Genomic DNA, 25,529 nt, shown 5'->3' on the forward strand with positions numbered 1-25,529 from the left:
CCCGACACGATCGGGGCAAGAGGGAGCTCAAGCCCTCTTGCCCCCCCGACTCCCCGACACGATCGGGGCAAGAGGGAGCTCAAGCCCTCTTGCCCCCCCGACTCCCCGACACGATCGGGGCAAAAGGGAGCCCAAGCCCTCTTGCCCCGCCGATTCCCCGACACGATCGGGGCAAAAGGGAGCCCAAGCCCTCTTGCCCCGCCGATTCCCCAACTCCCCGACAATATCGGGCCAGGAGGGAGCCCAAGTCCTCCTGGCCACGGCGACCCCCTAACCCCACCCTGCACTACATTACGGGCAGGAGGGATCCCAGGCCCTCCTGCCCTCGCCGCAAACCCCCCCCACCCCCCAACGCCCGCCCCCCCCAAGAACCTCCGACCGCCCCCCCAGCCGACCCGCGACCCCCCTGGCCGACCCCCACGACACCCCCAACCCCCTTCCCCGTACCTTTCTGTAGTTGGCCGGACAGACGGGAGCCAAACCCGCCTGTCCGGCAGGCAGCCATCGACGGAATGAGGCCGGATTGGCCCATCCGTCCCAAAGCTCCGCCTACTGGTGGGGCCTAAGGCGCCTGGGCCAATCAGAATAGGCCCGGGAGCCTTAGGTCCCTCCTGGGGGCGGGGCCTGAGGCACATGGGCCCAACCCGACCATGTGCCTCAGGCCCTGCCCCCAGGAGGGACCTAAGGCTCCCGGGCCTATTCTGATTGGCCCAGGCGCCTTAGGCCCCACCAGTAGGCGGAGCTTTGGGACGGATGGGCCAATCCGGCCTCATTCCGTCGATGGCTGCCTGCCGGACAGGCGGGTTTGGCTCCCGTCTGTCCGGCCAACTACAGAAGGTACGGGGAAGGGGGTTGGGGGTGTCGTGGGGGTCGGCCAGGGGGGTCGCGGGTCGGCTGGGGGGGCGGTCGGAGGTTCTTGGGGGGGGGGCGGTCGTTGGGGGGAGGGGGGGTTTGCGTCGAGGGCAGGAGGGCCTGGGATCCCTCCTGCCCGTAATGTAGTGCAGGGTGGGGTTAGGGGGTCGCCGTGGCCAGGAGGACTTGGGCTCCCTCCTGGCCCGATATTGTCGGGGAGTTGGGGAATCGGCGGGGCAAGAGGGCTTGGGCTCCCTTTTGCCCCGATCGTGTCGGGGAGTCGGGGGGGCAAGAGGGCTTGAGCTCCCTTTTGCCCCGATCGTGTCGGGGAGTCGGGGGGCAAGAGGGCTTGAGCTCCCTCTTGCCCCGATCGTGTCGGGGAGTCGGGGGGGGCAAGAGGGCTTGAGCTCCCTCTTGCCCCGATCGTGTCGGGGAGTCGGGGGGGGGCAAGAGGGCTTGAGCTCCCTCTTGCCCCGATCGTGTCGGGGAGTCGGGGGGGCAAGAGGGCTTGAGCTCCCTCTTGCCCCGATCGTGTCGGGGGTGCCAGGGACTACACGGAGTCACCCACCGTACCACCCGATTCGGGTAAGCGCAGGTATCGGTGGGTGGCTTATTTGCGGGGGGGTGCCTTATTTTACATTTTTTTCTAAAAAGGGGGGGCTGTCTTATTTGATGGCCCTGCCTTATCATCGGGGAAACACGGTAGAAAAAAAAAAAAAATGAACAGTTAAGTCCCAGTTTTTGCCGCTGAGACTCTGCCCTCTCACTGTAAAATTAGACTCTACTTAGTCTGTCTTTAAATTTAAAAAATGTGTGTTGTTTTAAAAAACAATTATGTTTTTAGATGTATCTAAATAAAAATAATAACCAAAAATTTATCTTTTTTTATGTCATCTTAGCATATTTTATGCTACAGAACGAATTATTTTGTTTTACATGTATTCTTATGGGAAAACGCGTTTCACACAACGAACGTTTCACATAACAAACTTGCTCCTGGAACGGATTAAGTTCGTTGTGTGAGGCACCACTGTACTTTGCGCACCTTAAACCCATTAGGTCATGTGCATTATCTTCTTGGTTTTAAGGCAAATTTATTGATATCAACAAAATATTTTTAAAAAGATGTTGCTGGAATAGAACACTAAAAAGAAAATCAAAGTGACTTATTCCATTAACATTCTTTTATCAGCAGTTGAAACCTTTACATTTTCATTCTCTTTTAGTCGAGGACTACTTGATATAAATATTTATAAGTAGCAAACTTCTCTTCACTGAAACAGTGTGATCAAAAACTCTGGTCAATATCAGAACAGAAAGCAGTGACACCAAGTGAAACCAGCAAGCAAAGAGTGGCTGCAGATAATTTAAGTCTAGTTGAATATGATCGCACGCACCATATAAAACCTTCTGATTAGACTGAAAAGTACTGTTGCTAACTTGTAACAGCAGGATTGATCAGGCCCACAAATGAAAGCCCTCACTGCACATGCCTGGGACAGAAAAGCCCTCCAAGGGGCCAGTACTCGGAAGTTTGTGCCAAAGCCCATACAGCAAAACCCTATAGCATGACAACAGTGTAGAAAATAGCTAAACAATGCTCAAAGTTGATCATATTTAAATTATGCACTGTGAAATCCAAAGTAGGGAGACTGACATGGTACGTAGGGCTCTTCTGTGCATGTCCAGATGAAGCCGTATATGAAGCGGTGCTGATGAATCTTTGGCTTTTCCTATTTCACCTACTTTTAGTTTATGTTTCTGACCTAAATTTCATAATTGTAGCCTGATTATTTAATTTTTGGGAGATCTGAAGTGACAATGACACAAAACATCTTTACGATGATATGTCAGTTATATTAGAGGGTAAGTGCCATTCCTACGTCACAGTAAAGAACTGAGTTGCTGTGTTTAGAGCAGGCTACTGGAGCATGGAAGATGAAGAGTATTCTGGGATACCAACTCAAGTGACAATCCTGGACAATCAAAGATAGCAGAGACCATGGAGATATATTGAGAACAAGTAGGTTATATTATTTCTTCATTTTTCAATGGTACTGATAATGCTAGGTGAGGCTGTCATTATTGCTAGTTTAATGGTGATGTCATCGTAGTTCTAAAGTAAAATCTTTGTGGTGGACAGAAACTCTTGGTGAGTACAGTAAGTTGATTGGGGAGCCTATGCAGAGGAATTTGTCTTTGCTCATATTTAGGCTGAGACGTTTGGTTGAGGACCAGTTTTCTATGATGTGGAAGCATTTTCAATGAAGTTGCATTCAAGGAGGGCTAGCGCTAAAGCCCAAAGAAGTCGGCTCAGATGCCCTGTGGTCCAGACGAGATTTTCTTTCCACTCTCTGCCAGTGAAAGGTGGCCAAGCACTGCTGGACAGACCGGGCAACTCCCATCCCTTCAAAAGCCAGGATGATCTCCACTTCTTCCTTGAGCATAAGAACATAAGCAGTGCCTCTGCTGGGTCAGACCAGAGGTCCATCATGTCCAGCAGTCCGCTCACGCGGCGGCCCATCAGGTCCAGGACCTGCATATTAATCCTCTATCTATACCCTTCAATTCCCTTTTCCTTCAGGAAAACATCTAATCCTTTCTTGAAACCCATACCGTACTGTGTCCTACCATGCCCTCTGGAAGCGCATTCCAGGAGTCCACCACCCGTTGGGTGAAGAAGAACTTCCTAGCATTGGTTCTGAATCTGTCTCCTCTTAATTTATCCGAATGCCCTCTCGTTCTTGTAGTCTTTGAAAGTTTGAAGAATTTGTCCCTCTCCACTTTCTCTATGCCCTTCATGATCTTGTAAGTCTCTATCATGTCCCCTCTAAGCCTCCGCTTTTCCAGGGAAAAGAGCCCCAGTTTCTCCAATCTTTCAGCATATGAAAGGTTTTCCATACCTTTTATCAATCTCATCGCTCTTTTCTGAACCCTCTCGAGTATCGCCATATCCTTCTTAAGGTACAGCTTCATCAAGAGTTGCCACTCTTTCATGGACCTCATTAATCATGACAAAGGGCTAGATTCACAAAGCAAACTGATCGTTTACCGATCGGTTTGCGACCCTGGCCCGATTCACTTACCTGTCTTCTGACCATCCTCTGATCTGCGCATGCAAATGAGGGCAACGGCATGCAAAGTAGGCAGGGACACGATTCACTAAACAAAACCCTGCAACACCGACTGGGCTGGCCAATCAAAAAAAAGCAACAGCTACCAGTCGCTGAAGCCCTTGCCAGCTGCCCTGCCTTCTGCCGCCCTGCTCTCTGCCCTGTCAGACCCTATCCTGCAGCCCCGAACACGCTGCCTGCCCCGAACGCACTTGCCTTCCTACCCCGAACATGCTGCCTGCCTTCTGCCGCCCTGCTCTCTGCCCTGTCAGTCCCAAATGCCTCCTGCAGCCCCAAACACGCCTGCCTGCCTGCCCCAAAAATGTCTGCCTTCCAGCCCCGAACCTCCTGCCTGCCCTGACTCTCCCACCCTTACCCGCACTGGAAGCCTGTGGTTTTAACCCGCGGGCTTAAGCGGGTTAAAATCACGGGCTCCAAAAAGATCATTGATTGACTATTAAAAAATATCTATTAGCCAAAGCGCAAGACATGAAGAAAAAAAAAAAATTATCCAATGGCCCGGAGGTCCAATGCATGCTCAGACCATCTACAGATGGTCTGCGCATATGCGGGGATCGCCTTCAGGTAAGGGTGTTCCTCCGATCGCCCTCATCTGCAAGTTGGGGGTTTGCTGAATTCGTCAGACCTGCCCAGATCGGGCCCAATTGGGCAGATTAGTAAATCTGGCCCTAAGAGGCCAAATGGAAAAGTCTAGCGATATCTGATGTTGGCCCAGGTTAGGGAGCAGGGTGCTAGCAGCTAAGTCCTGATACAACTCCAGGTGATTATTCTCCCAATCCACTGTCCCCAACTCACGGGCCTGGCGTAAAAACCGCTCTTTAAGGGCAAAGCTTTGGAAACATACCACAATGTTCTTAGAGTGGTCACTCAATTTGGGCCCCAGGAAGCGATGCACCCTCTCCATGCCTGGGTCCACTGACTCATCCTGAAGGAGTCACTTAGCTAGCTTCTCCACTGTAGTTCTAGTGTCTTTGTATTGGGGGGCATTCCTTGCACACATATATTGTTGCAGCGGGCTCTGTTTTCCATGTCCTCCACTTTATCAATTAGTTCAGATAATTCACCACATAACTCCTCAACACTCCCTGGGAGCCTACCACCTTCTCCTCACAGGAGTCCATACAAAGCTCTACTGTATCAATTCTGCTCCCAACTCCACGAAATCTTGTCGCAGCTCGTGAACCACATCTTGAATCTGCCCAGACACTCCCGATATCTCCGTCTTCACTGCAGCAAGCAGTTCTCTCAAATCCGCTTTATTAGGAGCTTCCATGCTGTCATCCCCGAGGACCGCTTACTCCGGTAACACAAGCGCCACAGAAGCCCGGCTTTCCACCCTGCCTGGCATGCCTCCAACACGTGGCGTTCAGGCCGCTGTCTTTGCTGCTGCGTGGCTCAGCTGTTTGTCCACCTTCGCTCGCTGCTTCGATGACATTACCCCCCCCCCCACACACACACACACACCCACCCCCGGCAATCGGTATTCGGACCCTTCTGAAAAGTGTGGACAGGCAAGAAAAAACTCGCTTATTCAGGGGATATGCTCCCCCAGTTTCAGCCATTCATTTTTCTTGGTGACGTCACTTCTTCTAATATGGAAGCATTTTTCGACAGTATTGTAATGCTAGGTGAGGTTGTCATTATTGCTAGTTTAATGGTGATGTCGTCTTCCTAAGTTAAATGTTTTATTCCTGCACTGTCTATAATAGGATAGTTCCCAGGAGTTGCATGAGAAGATTAAATACTGATGGGGAGAGAGGGGTCATTGGGGTACCCCACTGCGGAATGCCAGCTGTAAGAGAGCTCTACGTTCTTCTGTATGGCATATTGTTAAGTGGTGAGAAATTGCTGGAACCAGGAGAAGACTGGGCTGCAAAGTCCAAGCTTGCTCAGAAACTCAAACATTCCATCGAAAGCCACCAGGTAAAACATACTGGTTGAATGATGGCGCATTGATTCTTGCTCAGTAGTTCTTTGCTGTGCATGACTAGTGTTGCATACACCATTTTGGTGCTGTGGTTTTTTTCCTGAACTCCAATTGGTAAGGTTGAAAGATGTTAAACTATAAGTACTGTTCTAGTTGTTTGGTGATGCACCCTCCCATTATTTTAACAGAAAGAGGGATGGAAGCCATTAGATGATAGTTACTTGTCTCAGAGGGGTCAAGTTTTAGGTTCTTGGGAATGGGTGTTAGAATAATCCCTCCTCCTGTCTTCGGGAAGAGCCTGGTTTTATGGTGGTGGTTGAACCACTGGGTTAGTATCCCTTTGTTTGTTGGGGAGGCTGATTTGATCAGATAGGGGGGGGGACAGGTGTCGAGGTTGCAATATGCTTTTCAGTATTTTAAGGAGACCAGAGAATTGGATAGAGGATGTGCGCTAGATGTGCTGCATTTACATTTTAGCAAAACCTTTGACACTGTTCGACACAGATGCTTAATAAATAAACTGAGTGCCCTTAAGATGGGTCACCCCTGCCTCCTCACCACTCGTGTATATTGGAATCAGCGATCAAGCACTCCAGTGGTTCTCATTCTTAAACCATATGACCCAAAGTGTCCTACTAAGATCCATTCTATCACAACCTAAACCAATAAAATATGAAGTACCACAGGGCGCCCTCATGTCCGCTCTGCTTTTCAACCTCTTAATCAGACCGGTGCTAGACATCACCTTAAAATAGTAAATAAAGAGCCACTCTTGTTTGCTGATGACATAAAATTGTACCTACCACTAAGCTCAAATCGAGATGTTCAAATCTCCAAACTACATAACTGCCTCTCAGAAATAAAAAACTGGATAGAAACATAGAAACATGACGGCAAATAAAGGCCAAGTCTGCCCATCCACAGTAACCATTATCTCTTTCTCTCTCTGAGAAATCCCAAGTACCTATCCCAAGCCCTCTTGAATTCAGACACAGTTTCTGTTTTCACCACCTCTCAAAAAGCTACTTAGCAAAGGAAGCAATGCTCTTGTCTTGCAATTTGATTTAAGTTGCACCTTTGATCTAGTGGACCATACAAAATTGTTAGAAATCTTGGACTTGACAAGGTCCAAGAATGGTTTCAGGGATTTCTTTTGTCATGTACTTATCAAGTACATGTGGAGAATGTGACCTCAGAGAAATGGCAAAACTCATGAGGTGTTTCACAGTGTTCACCACTTTCTCCTCTTCTCTTTAATGTTTATCTTTCCTCACTTAGAACCAGGTTGGAAAATTTTGGGTTACAATTTTTTAGCTATGCAGATAATATCACAATCATCATACCATGTGCATCAATCATTTCAAATATTATTCATATCATAGAAAAAATATTTACTGTGATGGAAGATTGCATGTTAGAATTTAGACTAAAACTTAATTCTGATAAAACAAAATTTTTCTTCATGTCTCCAGGAATGTACTTAGCTGGGACATCAATAATATTAAAAAAACAATCAATATCCTATTCACTGAACAATAAAAATTTTGGGGGTTACTTTGGATCGGAATCTTACCATGTGGAGCCAGGTAGATACAGTGATCCATAAAGGTTTTATAGTATGTTATAGAAACTTTGTACATTCAGAAATTATTTTGATTTTTCAACTTTCAGGATTCTAGTGCAGTCCTTGGTTCTCAGTCACTTGGATTATTTTTTTTTCCTAATTCTTTATTAATTTTTTTAAAAATTTACAATAAGTGTAACAGCATTTATAGCATTTTAAACTCCAATACAACACTTAATATTCTATTAAGATCCATATCAGAATTTGTCCCCCCTCCCCCCTAATCAATTACATTCTTTAAATTCCAGAAAACCTACCATAAACCCAATTCCTATATACCTTATTTAATATTCAAATCAAAAAACCCTTCCCCCCTCCCCCCCATACTGGATGTGCATTTTTAAGGGGAAATATAATATTCAATCATTATAATATTTTGTTAATGGCTCCCAAATCGCCTGAAATTTTCTAAAATTCCCTTGCTGTGTGGCTATTGTCCTTTCCGTTTTATAAATGTGACATAAAGAGTTCCACCAGAAGCTGTAATTAAGTCTCTTCCAATTTTTCCAATTACTCGTAATCTGCTGTATGGCAACCCTTGTCATAATAAGTAAAAGACTGTTATTTTTAGATGATATTTGGCTCTTAGCCCTGATTGACATGCCAAACAGCACAGTATCATACGATAATGCCACTGAATTTATTTGACCCCATATTGATTTCCAAAAAGCAAGAATCAATGGACAGTAGAATAACAAATGATCTAATGTTCCAGCTTCGAAATGACAATGGCAGCATCTATTAGATTTAGAGCTATCTAATTTCTGTAAACACACCGGGGTTCAAAATGCTCTATGTAAAAGAAAAAACAATGGGGGGCGTGTCTAAGCCACAGACAAGATGGATGCTTGAATCTCTCTCTCCTCCCTCTCTACTTAGATTATTGACTGCCTGACATCTTTTCTCTTTTTTTGGGGACTTCTCATCTACTTTTTTCAAAAGTTAAACATGTCAGCTTCTAAACCATGTAAAATGGATACTTCTCCTAGCTCCACTGCTAGTTTGAAAAGGACCAAACAGGATCCTCTGACACCGGAGAAAATGGCTCCTGAGAAAAAGTCTGCCACCTCAAATGATGTTATGCTGGAAGAAATCAGAGCCAGAAAACATTTTGAAACTACAAAAGAGTTAAAGGATGATCTTGCTGAGATCAACTCCTCTCTGACACAATTTCAACTGAGAATTGAAAAGCTTGAATCCCGTGCAGACTCTGCTGCCTTGGAGTCAGCTCAATTTCAAGATCTCACTGACAAGCGTATAAAAAAGCTTGAACAAGACCTCGAGGATATTACTAACCGAAGTCGACGCAATAATTTAAGAATCATTGGCTTAAAGGAACATATTGAAGGGTCTGATATGACTGAATTCCTTAAGAAATGGCTACCTAAGGTATTAAATATGGACCCTGACTGCGAGCTGGACATCAAGCGCTCTCACCGTGTTCCCTCTCATATGCGCCTCAATCAGTCTTCCCCACGCCCGGTGGTAGCCAAATTCCTTCGCTTTCCACAGGCTCTACAAATCCTCACTGCGGCCAAGAATCACCCTGGACTGAACATCGATGGACGGAAGATACTAATTGTGCCTGATCTTGCAAAAACCACTGCTAAAAAAGAAAATCCTTCCTTGCATTAAGACCACGACTGAAATCCCTCAACGCACGCTATGGTCTCCAGTATCCGGCACAGATGGTTGTTACCTTAAATAATTCCACTAAAGTCTTTGATTCACCCGAACTCCTGCAAGCCTACCTGGATCAGACTCAGTCAAAAAACTCCTGAAAGTGCCTGCTTTCTCCTCTCTCACTGGATCCATGTTTTCTGCAAGTGTCAGTGTTTCTTGCCACTGCAGACACCTCGATGTCTCCTGACTCCGATTTGAAGCTGTTTACTGTTCTTCTGATTAATGGTTAACTCTGTTTGAAGCAGACATTTGGTTTTGGTTTCCACATATTGAACTACTGCGAGATCTGTTTAACTTGCTGAGAACTCTTTCCCCTTATTTTGCTTTCCTCCCTGTCCTCGTGTTTTCATTACACAAAATGGCTCCTGCCCTGCCTGAGGACTTCCAGCACAAGTACTGTTAATTACTAAAAAGCTTTTTTTTCATTATCCAACTGATTTCTTTCTCCATAATTGTCTTCTCACTTTGTACTTTTTAATATTATGTCTTCTTTCTTTAAATGATTTTTTTGCATTGATTTGTTTCTGCATTTTCCCTACCTTCGGGGCTTTTTACTGCTGTTATACTCTCTGGTATTGCTTACTGCTTCCACTTATAATGCACAATACTCCTGCCTTTCTTTATCTCCAACTTGAAGGCTATTACCCTGTTTTGAATTACTGCATTGACTAACCTCACACTTTTTGATTTCCTAATTGCTAATGTTGGTATTGCTGCTCTATCCTGACTGTTAGATTCTCTCCCCAGTCTACTGTGAGATTACGATGGTGCTATAAGTAAACCCAACTTTTTCCTTTAATTTCTCTATCTTTCAGGTTACTGCATTTCCCTTCATTGTTTTAATTTATAAGTTGTTCATCCTCACTCTTTAATATTGGTTTTTAAGTCTCCTTTTGTATTCTATGGTTTACTAATACAACTGTGAATTAATGTACTGCATTCTTTATTTTACCTATCTTGTTACTACATGTGCACATATATATCCTCAATACCTTTGGATAATTCCCTAGCATCCTCATGTCCCTAATGAATTTGTTACGTCTCATTGCATGAATTCTGTATATCCTGCTCTCTCTCTAATGTGTTTAATAGTATTCAATTTGTCCTTTGAATCTCCCATATGTCCTCTTTATTGTCAGTTATCTCTCATACTTGTTTTCACATTGTCCTATACTTGCTGTATGCAGCTTATACAATACATTATTAATGCTTCTTATTCATCATTTTCTCCTTCATAATATGCTAATTGATGAATTTTGTAGCATTTTTCACTTTTAAGCTGTAATGTACTGTTCCTCAACTGAAATACGTTTTTTCCTACATCCCTCTATTGCTTGCTATTATATACTGAATAGATTTCCCTCTCAGTTTGCAATGTTAATTGTACTATAATTTTGTGTAATCACAGATTGGTTAAATGAATTCATACCTTTTATTTGATGTCTAATCATCTTGTTGCTTAACTTTCTGTGATCTTTATTTATTTGCATCTCAATGAATTTCCTCCTTAGTCCCCTATGGCTTATATTTTTGTATAACTTATCAACTACTGTCTTTCTGTCTTAATTACACTTCTGTTCTCCTACTCTCAGAAATCACACTGTAGTCTGTGCAGTTTTTCTTTTAAGCCCCTTTACTGGCTTCCTGTCACCACACCTGCATTTGTTGATTACTTACTCAGTTATATACTTCCTGTAATTATCTTTTATTGAACTCATCCTACGAAATGAATTGCTAATACTTCCTATATATTATTTTTCCTTTTTCATAACATACTGACTCATGGATTTAAAAACCGGTTTCATATTTCAACAAAAAAAAAAAAAGGGGGGATTGCTATGTGCTGTTTTTTTCTCTCCATTCCTTTATGTTGTTTATTGGTCTATCATATGTGAATCTTAATATATGATATTCCTTGCTACAAAATATGATTATATACCTTTTCATTATTGTTTGAACATTTCGCTGCTTAATTATATGTGACTCTTTTTCATTGCACATTTCTTTGAATTTATCTCTTACTTCTCATGCTGTAGGTTCTCTGCAACTCTTAAACATTCCTGTCCTTATATACTAGCTCATACTTTTCTTTGTTGATCTCCTGGTACTTTATTTACTTGATGATATTATTAATCCACGCTTCTTCCTTAACATCTTCTTGTCTGATTATTTTCATTATCACGCTCTGTCCACCTCGTACTTCTTCAATACTTATCATAACAGATTGCTTTCACAATCATTTCTAACTTACGACTTCTCAACACTAATTTTCTACTGGAACTATGTTATCACTAGTTCCCACCACTCCCAATCTTCTTTCTATTTCTTCCCTTTTCTCCTCTGTCTGGCTTTCTTGAATACTTAGTTATACCTATTGGAGGATGTTTCTGTTTTTGAGCGTCTCTTGTTCTGTTGCTTCCCCCTGATATCTCAATTATTCTCGCCTGGCTGAGCTCTTGCTCACTATGCCTACTTCTGACATAGTCCCCTGGAGGCCTACCTTTTCTTCTCTCTCTTTCTCTCCTCCTTCTAATTGTCATGATTGTATAGGCTTAAACATATCCTATTTGCATTATGTCTACCTCTAATGCCTTAGCCACGCTCAATTATGTATCCTGGAATGTAAACGGTTTGCGACACCCAATCAAACGGAAAAAAATTTTCACTCATCTTAAAAAATTTAAACCTTCAATTGTTTTTTTACAAGAGACCCATATTTCCAATACTTCCCACTTTTTGAACCCCAAAGATGGACTAAACTACATTGCTGAATCTCCAGCAACTGGCAGAAAACATGGTGTTGTAATCTTATCTCATAAAAATGTCTCTCTCCAACTCCTAGAATCTAAACATGATTTAGAGGGTAGATGGTTAATAGTTAAAGCACAAATTTATTCGCAAGAAGTACTTCTTGTTAACGTATACGCTCCAAACATTGACTCTCCTGAGTTCTTTACACAACTTTTTCAGTCTGTTTCAGACTTCGACCCTCTTCCTATTATTATTGCTGGTGACTTTAACCTACCTCTGGATATATGGTTAGATAGACACTCTCCTTCCTCTATCACCCCAACTAAAGCTGCCTCTGCTCTACATTCCCTTATTAAACATTATAATCTTACCGAACCATGGAGATTACAACACCCAGACGACAGGGACTATACATACTTCTCCGCGCCTCATTGTAGTTATTCGAGAATCGATTACTTTCTTATCTCTTCCTCGCTGATCCCATGTCTAACTTCCTCTAAGATTAATACTATAGTTGTCTCAGATCATGCCCCGATATCTATCACACTGCAATGGTCCTCCGTTAATACGACCAAATCTCCTATTTGGAAGTTGTCTAATTCCCTGCTAATGAATGACGCTACTAAACAAAGATTAACTAAATTTATAGAGGAATTCTTTTTATTCAACATGACTGAATCAATGGATGCACTAACTATATGGGAGGCTTTTAAAGTCTCTCTTAGAGGTGAGTTAATTTCTATTCAAGCATATGAAACAAAACAACAAAAGCAGGAACTTCTTAACATTGAATCTCAAATTATAATTCAAGAACGACTCTTCTTTGCTTCTAATGATAAAACTCTTCTACCCGAAATATACAAATTGAAATATGCATACAATAAGTTAGTTAGCCTTGCTGCACAGCAAGATATCTTTTTTACTTCTATCAAATATTACGTAGAAATGAATAAAAGCAGTAAAATGCTGGCTAATTACCTTAAGAGAAAAAGAGTTAAAGTACAGATCCCGACGATAAAAACCTCTACTGGACAACTTCTTTCTTCTCATTCTTCTATTTCGGCGGCTTTTCATTCTTTCTACTCTCAACTCTATTCCTCAGATACCCCTGATCAATCGGATATTATTAATCAATTTTTGACTTCTTTGAACTCTACTAAACTTACCGTATCGGATTGTGAATCTCTACAAAGATCATTTGACGTTTCTGAAATAGTGCTATCTATAAAACATCTCTCTTCTGGGAAATCACCTGGCCTAGATGGGCTTACGGTAGAGTTCTACAAAACCTTCCAACAAAAACTATCCCCTATACTCACGTCTCTATTTAATTCTCTTAATCCCCAGAGGATCTCCAACAGTCACTTTTTAGATGCTGTTATCACAGTTATCCCTAAACCCAACAAAGACCCCCAGCAAATCCCCAATTATAGACCTATATCACTTTTAAATGTTGACTACAAAATCTTTGCTACAATCCTCTTTTCTAGGCTGCAACATCATATTAGTAAAATTATTTCCCCACATCAGGTTGGTTTTATGCCAGGCAGACTCATTACTGATAATTCTCGCCTGTTTTTTTCATTTAAATTCCATCGCTAACTCTTCTCATGAACCTTGTATAGCTCTTTCTTTAGATGCTGAAAAAGCATTTGATAGAGTAGAGTGGTCTCACTTATTTCAAACAATGCAATGGTTTGGTTTTCCTCCTAAATTCTTAGAATATGTTAAAATCGTTTATTCTAATCCTAGAGCCTCTGTTATTACAAATAACATACTGTCGCCTTTTTTTACCCTACAGCGAGGTACTCGTTAAGGATGTCCCCTCTCTCCATATCTTTTCAATTTGGCCCTCGAACCCCTTCTTTTAGCCATTAACTCTCATAAAGATATCTCCGGTATCCTGCTTAATAAAACAGAATATAAACTTTCAGCATATGCTGATGATGTCTTACTATATCTCACCCAACCAGACAAATCCCTACCTGCTCTCTTTAATCTAATTCAGGTCTTCTCTTCATTTTCTGGTTACAAAATCAATAAGCAGAAGACGGAAGTACTACCTCTTAACAAGTATTCACGTCCTGAATTGATCCAATCATTTGACCTTCTTTGGTCTCCGTCACATATAAAATATTTGGGGATTAACCTCTATACATCCCTTCCTGCTACTATTAAACATAATAGTGATAATCTCATAGCTATTCTTAAATCATTAATACAATCTTGGCATCCCCTTCACCTTTCCTGGTGGGGTAGGATAGAGACAATCAAGATGGTAGTAGCACCTAAAGTTAACTTCGTACTCAGCATGATCCCCCACATATTCTCGCCTCACTTTTACAAACTGATTGATAAACACATAAATACCTTTATATGGAATAACAAACCGCCTAAAATAGCTCTTAAAAAACTTAAAGCTCCAAAGACCAAAGCAGGGGTTTTTCTTCCAGATTTTCTAACTTATCATAAGGCATTTATAGTACAACAGACCACCCACTGGTTTTCCACCTCGAATGCTTACGTCCCCCTATGGCTCCAACTTGAACGGGCTCTCTACCCGGCATATCTGACGTTGGCCCCGCTATTAACTTCTGATGCTTTACTTTCATCTGTAAACCCCATCATATCCCAATCTGTTACCTGTCTCCTTGAATTCGATGAGCTGTTAGAAATACCCGTCAGAACTTCAGCATATATCTCCATTTGGTATAACTCGTCTTTTCTAATAAATAAAAAACCAATAATCTGGCCTCAATGGTCCAGACTTGGGATACAATACTTGATAGACATCTGTACCCCCTCTCTACAACTTTTGACCTTCTCAGAGTTGCAAGCCAAATTCGCCCTTCCGGCCTCATCGTTCTATCAATGGCTTCAACTCACCTCCATGATAAAAAAATCTAAAGTCTTACAGCTGAAAATCTTAAGAACCCCTACTATACTTACGCTGTTTCCCAAACTCCTCGTAATAGGCCATGTTGCTTCACATCTCTATAAAATACTTCTGAACTCCCGAACTGACGTTCATATCCCCGTACAAAACTCCTGGGAATTAGATTTAAATTGCCATCTACAAGATAAACAATGGGAAGTTTTTTGGTCTAAAACTATCCGAACTATTCCATCTGCCAACTCTATGCAATCCATGTTCTTTCTACATCACAAAGCCACTTGGACGCCTCAAAAACTACACGTCTCAGGTCTGCTGCCTGCTAACAAATGCTGGAACTGTAAATTGCATCTAGGTACTTTACTGCATATGCTTGTGGAATGCTCCTGCTTACAAAACTTTTGGACGGATGTCTGTTCAATTATTCAAAAAATTTTTAATTTTACTTTCAATTTTTCTCCTATAGTGGTCATATTGAAATCTGAGACTCCTTTGCTCGACTTAACTGCACCACATTATGCCTTATTTAACACGCTTCTCATTGTCGCTCTGCGACTCATATTATCTAACTGGAAATCGTTTGATTCCTTAAACGTGCACTTTTGGTACTACTACAACACAAGCGTGAAATGCTGATCTCTGCTGCTATTCCCCTGAACGCTAAAGTCCATATTAAATGGGCTAAGTTCACCGAATACCTGAATTCTCTCTAATGCCTTACCGCTCATAAGTTAATGCCTAACGTCTTTTATATCTTATATCTCTCTTTCCAACTTCTTCCTCTCTCTCTTTCTGGCCTCTGGGGGACTCTCTCTTCTCTTTCTCACTAGAGAGTTGCGCGGGGACAGAAATCCCACCCGTCCCCGCCAAAGTCCCACCCGTCCCCACCCGTCCCCGTGAGGAATCCCTCCATCCCCACCCTTCCCCGCGAGGAATCCCCTCCATCCCCGCGAGGAATCCCCTACGTCCCCGCGAGGAATCCCCTACGTCCCCGCCCGTCCCTATAAACTACAGAAATAGTTATTTCATTTAATTATGCTACTGAATTAAAGGCTCTGGTAGAAACCCATTTAAAAATAAGCAAAAAGACTTTATTAATTTGGAAATATTAATTGGGAAGAATACATACTTTGTAAACGGGTTTCTACCAGAGCCTCTAATGTTTATAAATTTTTATCAACACAACTAATATACTACTTTATCCTTAAGCAAAAAAATAAAAAAAAAAAAAGAATTTTTTTCCTACCTTTATTGCCTGGTTTCTGCTTTCTTCATGTTCTCATTCAATTCCTTCCATCCACTGCCTCTCTTCTCTCTGTGTCTTCCATTTGCTCTGTTACTGTGCCTCTCCCTTTCTCCCCCCTCCCAAATTGGCCTGGCACCCATCTTTTTCTCTCCGCTCCCCCCATAGTCTGGCACCTCTGCCTTCTTCCCTACCAGCGTCTTCTTCCCATTCCCTCTTCCCCATTTCCTTTCAGTGTCCTTCTCCCCCACCATCTTCCCCATGTCCTGTCAGGCAGCATCCTTCTCCCCCCTCTGCCTTCCCCATGTCCTTTCAGCGTCCTTCTCCCCCCTCTGTCTTCCCCATGTCCTTTCAGCAGCCTTCTCCCCCCTCTGTCTTCCCCATGTCCTTTCAGCGGCCTTCTCCACCCCTGTTTTCCCCATGTCCTTTCAGTGGCATTCTCCACCCCTTTGTCTTCCCCAGTGCTTTCAGGGTCCTTCCCCCCCTCCTCCCGTTTACCCCATGTCCTTTCAGTGTTCTTTTCCACCCCTTTGTCTTCCCCAGTGCTTTCAGCGGCCTTCTCCCCCCCTTAAGCGTCTTTTCTTCTCCACTCCACCTTTCCTCCCTCCCTGCCTCCACCTTTGTGGCGCTTTTGCACCGGACCGACAACAGAACATGCCCGGTCGGACAAATCTCCCTGTCCTGTAGCCGCGAATTTAAATTACCTTCTTACAGCAGCTGGAGTAGTGAAGCTGCTGTAAGAGGTAATTTAGATTCGCGGCTACAGGGCAGGGAGATTTGTCGGCCGGGCCAGTTGTCGGTCGATCGGGGGACCTGACCGGCTGTGCACATTCTCCGGGGCGGACCACCCCCTCCCCCCTCTTTCGTACGCCATTGCCTTCTCCCTACCTGCCCTGCCGCACACAGCCGACCGGAAGTCTTCCTGATGTCAGCGCTGACGTCGGAGGAAGGGAGGGCTTTGCTTAAGCCCTCCCTCCGACGTCAGCGCTGACATCGGGAAGATTTCCGTTCGGCTGTGTGCTGCGACAGGGCAGGTAAGGAGAAGGAGACTACACTCGCGGCTCGAGTGCACTGCGATCCAACCCCGCAGGAACCCTGCGACCCTCGGAGGCGTCCCCATGAGATCCCCGCGACCCTAGGGGGCGTCCCCACGGGATCCCCGCAACCCTAGGGGGCGTCCCCACGGGATCCCCGTGACCCAAAGGGGGAACCCGCGGGATTCCTGTCATCCCCGTTCCCGTGCAGCTCTCTATTTCTCACCCCTTGTTGCTTTCTTACTTACCTTTCGCCCTCCGTCATCACCCTTCTTTTTCTTTCTTTTCCCTCTTCTCTCCTGACTTTTTTTTTTTTCCTTGAATATCTTCCCGCTACTTATCACAACACCATAGAATATTTTTACCTCTGATTATATGTATCTAACGATTTTCTGCTGTGCTTGAATAATTGTTTTTACTCATTTATTGTTCCACGATTATGGTATTGATATTGATTGTTTGTTTCTCTCCTTTTTTTGTATTTTGATAAAATTTTCAATAAATTTTCAAGAGAAAAAAAAAAGAAAAAACAACAAAAAAAACCCCACTTGAGATTATTGTAATATTATTTACTTAGCAAATACAGTACTAAGAAAACATAATTAAGTTATGAATAATCCAAAATACTGCAGTTAGGCTCATTTATAGACTGAGGAAATATGATCACATCACACATTGTTATCGTGAACTGCACTGGTTGCCTGTGGAGTCACAAATTCTTTTTAAATTGGGATGTCTTTATTATAAAGTACTGATGGGTCAGGTCTCTTCTTACATGACAGACTTGTTTTGTTATTTTTCTACGCATTATTCGCGTATTACCAAAACTTTCTTGTATTTCCACTATTCAAGGGCTGTAGGTATAAAAGATATCATGATAGAAACATGACAGTAGATAAAGGCCAAATGGCCCATCCAGTCTACCCATCCATAGTAACCATGATCTCTTTCTCTCTCTGAGAGATCCCATGCGCCTATTCCAGGCCCTCTTGAATTCAGACACAATCTCTGTTTCCACCACCTCTTCCGGGAGACTGTTCTATGCATCTACCACCCTTTCTGTAAAAAAGTATTTCCTCAGAATACTCCGGAGCCTATCACCTCTTAACTTCATCCTATGCCCTCTATTGCAATTTCCTTTCAAATGAAAGAGACTCGACTCATGGATATTCACATTACTTAGGTATTTAAACATCTCTCAAGAAAAATAATATAATAACAAAAAATCTAATCTCAAAAAATATATCAATGTCATTAGCCTAGTGGTGAAGCTACCCACTGAAGCACATTTACTAATATTGGAGAAAAAGCCTCAACTGCATTAAAAAATGTTTTCAATATCGGATGGCAACCCAGCGGGTTATAAGCCAGTCAAATTCTGTCTCACAGGCAGTGCTGTTTTCAAAAATGGGTTAACCCACAGCACTGTGCACAAGAAAACAATAGAAGAATAGCAAAAAGAACAGGAAAAATGCTTATCTTCACCAGCTGGTATCCTTGCTCACAGACCGTTGCAATGGGGCCCACAGCTATTCATGTTGAAATTTGACTGGCTTATAATCCACTGGGTTGCCATCTGAAATTGAAAGCATTTTTTAATGCAGTTGAGGCTTTTTCTCCACTATTAGTAAATGTGCTTCAGTGGGTATCTTCACTACTAGGCTAATAACACTGATATATTTTTTGAGATTAGATTTAAACGTCTTTATCATATCTCCCCTCTCCTGCCTTTCCTCCAAAGTATACAGATTGAGATCTGCCATCCCATAGGCCTTATCACGAAGACCACACACCATTTTAGTAGCCTTCCTCTGAACTGAATCCATCCTTTTTATATCTTTTGGAAGGTCTCACCAGAGTCTTTTACAGAGACATCAATACCTCTTTTTTCCTACTGGCTATACCTCTCCCTATGCAACCTAGCATCCTTCTAGCTTTTGACATACCCTTTTCAACCTGTTTGGCTTTCAACCTTAAGATCATCACATACAATTACACCCAAGTCTCGCACTTCTGTCGTGCACCGCAAATATAACCATAATTAGTACCACATTCTCAAACAATCAAAGATGCACCCCACCTGCTAAGAAAAGCTACTTTACCTCCATGTTACATCTACACTGAAAACCCTATGGGCTAGATTCACTAAAGTCCACAAATTTATCCTATTCGTATCCTATCCGTTTCTGAGTCATTCTGGCCGATCGATTCAGTAAAGCTTGTCCATGCAAATGATCAAATCGTAAACACGCCCCCACGTCTCGCTGTAACATCGATCGATGCACGTGCGCACTGTCTCCTTGTTGGTTTTGAAGCACATAACGCATGCGCTAGCTCTTTAGGACTTCACTGCGTAGAAATGGGGGTGGGGTTTAATTGCGGACGTCATTGGCAGGCTCTGAATGCACCTACTGCAAAGCACTGTTGTCGTAAAAAAATGCAATATAAGAACTGTAGTTTTTACCAACCTCTCTTTTTTTCTTAAGTGCTGTTGCAAGCTGTATAAGCTGTGACCGTAGCTTTTTGAAAAATTGGTTGGAGAGGTTTAAGGAGAAATAGCATCGGAGGTTTGTGAGCGAGCTGTTGAATTCTTCGAGTTCATCCGTTTTTTACGGATCGATTTTGAAGTTTATTGCGCGTTTCCAAACAGCTTAACATTTCTCTTAGGAAAAGGAATGTTAAGTTGCTAGAAGGCACAACAGTTAATAGCAGTTGAATGCGCTGGGATTATGCGCTGTTATATACAGCATATGAATCCCAGGAAGCTGGCGGCTCTTTCTGCCGTGAAGCACGAAACAACCAAAGGCAACCTCGTGACATCAGATGCACGTGACAATCTAGCTGGAAGGAAGGGGGGAGGGATAGCGGGCCCTTAAAAGTTATTTTTGATTTTTTTTTTAATTTGGCATTGATATATGAAATGTACAATGCGCAAGGAGAGCATGGGGTTAATCTGCGATTTTCTTGCCATGCGCATTACAAATCCGAGATTCACTCCCGCGCTCGCTATGTGCATTCCAAAAAAATCAAAAAATATTTCTAACGTTTATATACATGAAAGTTTACATATATTTAAAGTTTAGATATATTTTGGATTTTTTTCAGGGTAGATATATATTTTTAATGGGGTTCTTAACATGCACGCAGCAGTTGCTAAGCAGGAATAGTCAGTGAGGATGTAAAGCGACTGGTCCTCAGCAGTCAAAACTTTTTGGAATGGAAAGGCCAGTCGGTTTGGACGAAATGGTTTCATGAATCGATGCCTTAAGAAATTTACATGCATTTTTACTAATTTGCATGCGCAGATCGGATAGGGTGTGGATGGGGTTAGGAGGAAGGTTAGTGAATCGAGCCGTAGTAGGAAAGAGAGCGCAAACTGAGCGGTACACGATCGGTTTGCTTAGTAAATCTAGCCCTATGTCCACTAAGTCTATATTTTAAGTCTGTATGTTATGTCCACACTGTAAATGCTGAAATCGAAACCCCCTTTTGCCTATACTGTAAATGCTGTAAACTCTGTATTTCTCACTAAAGTTTGTCCTACCCATACTATAAATGTACTCTTGTAACCCGTTCTGGGCTCCTTTGGGACGATGGGCTAAATAAATGACTTAATTAATTAAGTTCTTCACCCCCCTAAACTGTACCGTTCTCTTGGGTTTTTGCAGCCCAAATGCATGACCTTGCATTTCTTAGCATTAAATTTTAGCTGCCAAATTTCAGACCATTCTTCAAGCTTCGCCAAGCCTTTCTTCATGTTATTCACACCATCCAGCGTGTCTACTCTGTTGCAGATTTTGGTATCATCCGCAAAGAGGCAAATCTTACCTGACAACCCTTCAGCAATATCGTTTATAAAAATGTTAAAAAGAACAGGCCCAAGAACAGAACCTTAAGACACACAACTGGTAACATCCCTTTCCTCAGAGCGATCTCCATGGATCACTACCCTCTGTCGCCTTCCACTCAACCAGTTCTTGACCCAGCTCGTCACTGTGGGACCCATACCGGGCACTCAGTTTATTTATTAGAAATCTGTGTGGAACACTGTCAAAGGCTTTGTTAAAATCTAAATACACCATATCTAGCGCACACCCAGTCAAAGAAATTGATCAGATTTATCTGACAAGACCTATCTCTAGTGAATCCATGTTGCCTCTGGTCCTGTAATCAACAGGATTCCAGAAACTTTACCATTCTCAGTTTTAAAAGTGTTTCCATTAATTTGTTTACCACAGAAGTCAGACTTACCGGCCTGTAATTCCCTACTTCTTCCTTACTTCTACTTTTGTGGAGAGGGACCACATCCACCCTTCTCTCTTTCTTTTCAGATTGCATTATGGGACAAAGATTTTAAGCGGTTCTTATCCTCATCTATTTCTTATCTTCACTTTAGGAAACAACTCAAGACTTTCTTGTTCTCTAAGTTTCTTGGTTCTTAATATTAATGCATCCATCATTCTGAATTATGTTTTGTAGCTAATCTTTTGTTAACCACATTGAACTTTAAGGTAATTGCGGTTTAGAAATGAATTCTTATGAATTCACACCAGGAGGAATAGTGAGAGCACAGGAAGATGTCCCCCCACCCAAAGAACAGGAAACAATTTCAAGAGTATCATTGGAGGAAGAAGACAGGCCCTACTCCAAGGACGTGGACCTACGCCCCCCAAGGAACTCCCGAATAAAGAAGATGGGGATCATCGTAGGCGACTCCATTATACGACACGTGGACAGCCACACCGCAGGAGGAAGAGAGGACAGAGTAGTCACCTGTCTGCCTGGAGCAAGAGTAAAGGATGTGACCAACAGGATCTCCAGGATCATAGATGGCGCACGGGGAGTGGACACCGCTGTGCTTATCCACGTAGGAACAAATGATGTGAGCGGGCGGAAGTATGACAGGGAAGAGCTGAAGGGCCAGCTCCGCTCACTCGGAAGACAACTGAAGATCAGGGAGGTGAAGGTGGCCTTCTCTGAAATCCTCCCTGTACCAAGAGCAGATGGAAAGAGACAAGGGGAATTGCAAGTGATCAACGCCTGGATGAGACGATGGTGCGAAGACGAAGGCTTCGACTTCGTGCGCAACTGGACGGCGTTCTGGGGAAAAAGTAAATACTACAGAAGGGATGGACTACACCTCAACAAGGAAGGAGCAAGAGTTTTGGCAGGCAACATGAAGAAAGCAATAGAGAAGGCTTTAAACTGAAGGACAGGGGAAAGCCGACAGTCGACCACCGGTCGATGGCACGGACAACAGGATGCCCCGACGTAGGAACAAAGGACTACTACTCATACACAAGAGAGGTCGACCTCACAGCCAACAAAGGAGAACAAGCAGGAAGGGACAACTCAGACACAGGAGGGGATGACCACACAGCAAACATGGGAGATAACACAGGAGCAGTAAAGGATACCGTAAATAGAAACATAGAAACATAGAAATTGACGGCAGAAAAGGGCCATAGCCCATCGAGTCTGCCCATACCAGTGACCCTCTCCCTGATTCTTACTCTCCTAGAGATCCCACATGAATATCCCATTTCCTCTTGAAATCTAACACGCTGCTGGCCTCAATCACCCGCTGAGGCAGCTCGTTCCAATGATCGACCACCCTCTCGGTGAAGAAGTACTTCCTAGCATCATCCTGAAATTTCCCTCCTCTGATTTTCAGCGAATGTCCTCTGGTTACCGAGGGCCCCGTAAGACTGAAGATATCATCTTTCACCACTATACGCCCAGTAATATACTTGAAGGTTTCAATCATGTCTCCTCTCTGTCTTCGCTCCTCCAATGAGTACATCCGCAGTTTTTTTAACCTTTCTTCATACGTGAGATCCCTGAGCCCCAAAACCATCCTGGTAGCCATTCGCTGAACCGACTCAATTCTCAACACATCTTTTCGGTAGTGTGGTCTCCAGAATTGAACACAATACTCGAGATGAGGTCTCACCATGGATCTGTACAGTGGCATTATTACTTCAGGTTTTCTGCTGACAAAACCCCTACGGATACAGCCCATCATTTGTCTTGCCTTGGACGAAGCCTTCTCTACTTGATTGGCAGCCTTCATATCGTCGCTAATGATCACTCCTAAATCACGTTCCATCGTGGTCCTGGACAAGGTTTCACCATTTAGTGTGTAAGTTCTGTGTGGATTTTTTTTGCCTAGATGCATTATTTTACATTTTTTAGCATTGAAGCCTAGCTGCCAAGTTGATGACCACTGCTCGAGCTGTCTTAGGTCCTGCGTCATAAAGTCAGGCACACTGCTTTTGCCAACTATGTTGCATAGTTTGGCATCGTCGGCAAATAGTGATACTTTTCCTCTAAGTCCTTGGGTTAAATCTCCTATGAATAAATTAAATAGAATCGGCCCTAAGACGGAGCCCTGAGGTACTCCACTCATCACTGCTGACGTTTTGGAGGGGGTACCGTTTACCATCACCCTTTGAAGCCTACCATCTAGCCAATCCTTTACCCATGTAGTGAATGAAACTGTAAGGACAGCCAAGAGTAGAAGGTCCAAAAAGGTAACACGAAGGGAACTTAGATGTATGTATACAAATGCTAGAAGTCTAGGAAACAAAATGGGAGAACTAGAGACGATAGCAAGACATGAGAACATGGATATCATTGGCATAACAGAAACATGGTGGAATGAAGAAAACAAATGGGACACAGTACTACAGGGATACAAACTATATAGAAGGGATCGAGAAGGGCAGAAAGGTGGAGGTATTGCCCTATATGTTAAGGAAGGAATAGATTCTGTTGGAATGATTACAACAGACAGGAAAGAGAAGCTGGAGTCCCTCTGGATCAAAATTCCTGGTCACAATGGCGCAGATACAAAAATTGGCCTTTACTATCGTCCCCCAGGACAGGCGGAGGTCACTGACTCAGAAATGATGGAGGAAATCAAACAAGTATGCAAGACAGGCAATGTAGTTATATTGGGAGACTTCAATTTCCCAGGAATAGACTGGAAACTAGGAGCCTCCAACTGCGGCAAGGAGGCCAAGTTCCTGGAGGTGCTAGGGGATTGCTTCCTGGAGCAAATGGTAAAAGAGCCGACAAGAGGCGACGCCACCTTGGACTTGGTCCTAAATGGTCTCACCGGACCGATAACAGAAGTAGAAGTCATGGTTCCACTGGGAACGAGTGATCACAATGTAATCAACTTTAAACTTGACATCGGGAAAGGGAAACATGCCAAAACCTTAACCACCACCTTAAACTTTAAAAAGGGTAAATACGATTGCATGAGAGCCATGGTAACAAAACGACTCGAGAAGATGGTGGACAAACTTGAAACAGTAGACCAGGCATGGTGCCTATTGAAAAATACTATTGCAGAAGCACAAGATCTCTACATTCCGAGGATTTCCAAAGATCGGAGAACTAAAGGCAAAGGAGAACCAGCATGGCTTACCATACAGGTGAAGGAAGCCATAAAAGAAAAGAAGGACTCTTTCAAAAAATGGAAATGCACGAAGACAACCGAAGCCTGGAACAAACATAAAGATGAACAGAAGAAATGTCACAAGGCGGTGAGGGATGCAAAACAGGACTATGAGGAAAAAATAGCCCGGGAGGCCAAAAACTTCAAGCCCTTCTTTAGATACGTGAAAGGGAAAAAACCTGCAAAAGAGGCAGTGGGACCCTTGGACGACATGGGAAGAAAAGGGTACATCAAGGAAGATAAACAAATCGCAGACAAACTAAATTCCTTCTTTGCGTCTGTCTTTACGAAGGAGGACACCTCAACAATACCTGAAGTGGAGAAACTGTTTACAGGAGAAATAAAGGACAGCCTCACCACAGTTGAAGTGAACTTAGATCAGATATACTACCAGATCGACAAACTTAAAAGTGACAAATCCCCTGGACCGGATGAAATTCACCCGAGAGTCTTGAAGGAATTGAAGGTCGAAATCGGAGAGTTACTGCAAAAACTTGCAAACCTGTCAATCAGAACTGGTCAGATACCAGACGACTGGAGGAAAGCGAACGTCACGCCAATTTTCAAAAAAGGATCGAGAGGAGAACCGGGCAACTATAGACCTGTGAGTCTTACATCTGTCCCCGGCAAGATGATTGAATCACTGATCAAGGATAGCATAGTTCAGCACTTGGACACACATGACTTGATGAAACCCAGTCAACATGGATTCAGGAAAGGGAAATCGTGTTTGACGAATTTACTCCAATTCTTTGAGACCGTGAACGAGCAAATTGATAGTGGAAAGCCGGTGGACATAATATACTTGGACTTCCAGAAAGCATTTGACAAAGTTCCACACAAAAGACTTCTTAGGAAACTACAAAGCCATGGCATAGAGGGAGATATACAAAGATGGATAGGCAAATGGCTGGAAAACAGGA

The 25,529-nt window shown here is 43.2% G+C and overlaps 1 protein-coding gene across 4 annotated transcripts in view; it reads right to left on the minus strand.

Annotated features, from left to right (window-relative positions):
• The window catches only part of TTBK1 (tau tubulin kinase 1), a 542,632-nt gene that overhangs the window by 316,030 nt on the left and 201,073 nt on the right, over positions 1 to 25,529 (minus strand). The window contains exon 1 of one of the 4 annotated variants that reach the window (XM_033936267.1): positions 9,289 to 9,396. The exons of the other annotated variants lie outside the window; for them this stretch is intronic. The gene's annotated coding sequence lies outside the window, so the exon portion shown is untranslated. Of the gene's footprint in view, positions 1 to 9,288; positions 9,397 to 25,529 lie in introns of those variants that run through there. 4 annotated transcript variants of the gene reach the window in all.

Source organism: Geotrypetes seraphini, chromosome 3, assembly GCF_902459505.1.
Source record: "Geotrypetes seraphini chromosome 3, aGeoSer1.1, whole genome shotgun sequence".
In the NCBI taxonomy this organism is placed as follows: domain Eukaryota; kingdom Metazoa; phylum Chordata; class Amphibia; order Gymnophiona; family Dermophiidae; genus Geotrypetes; species Geotrypetes seraphini.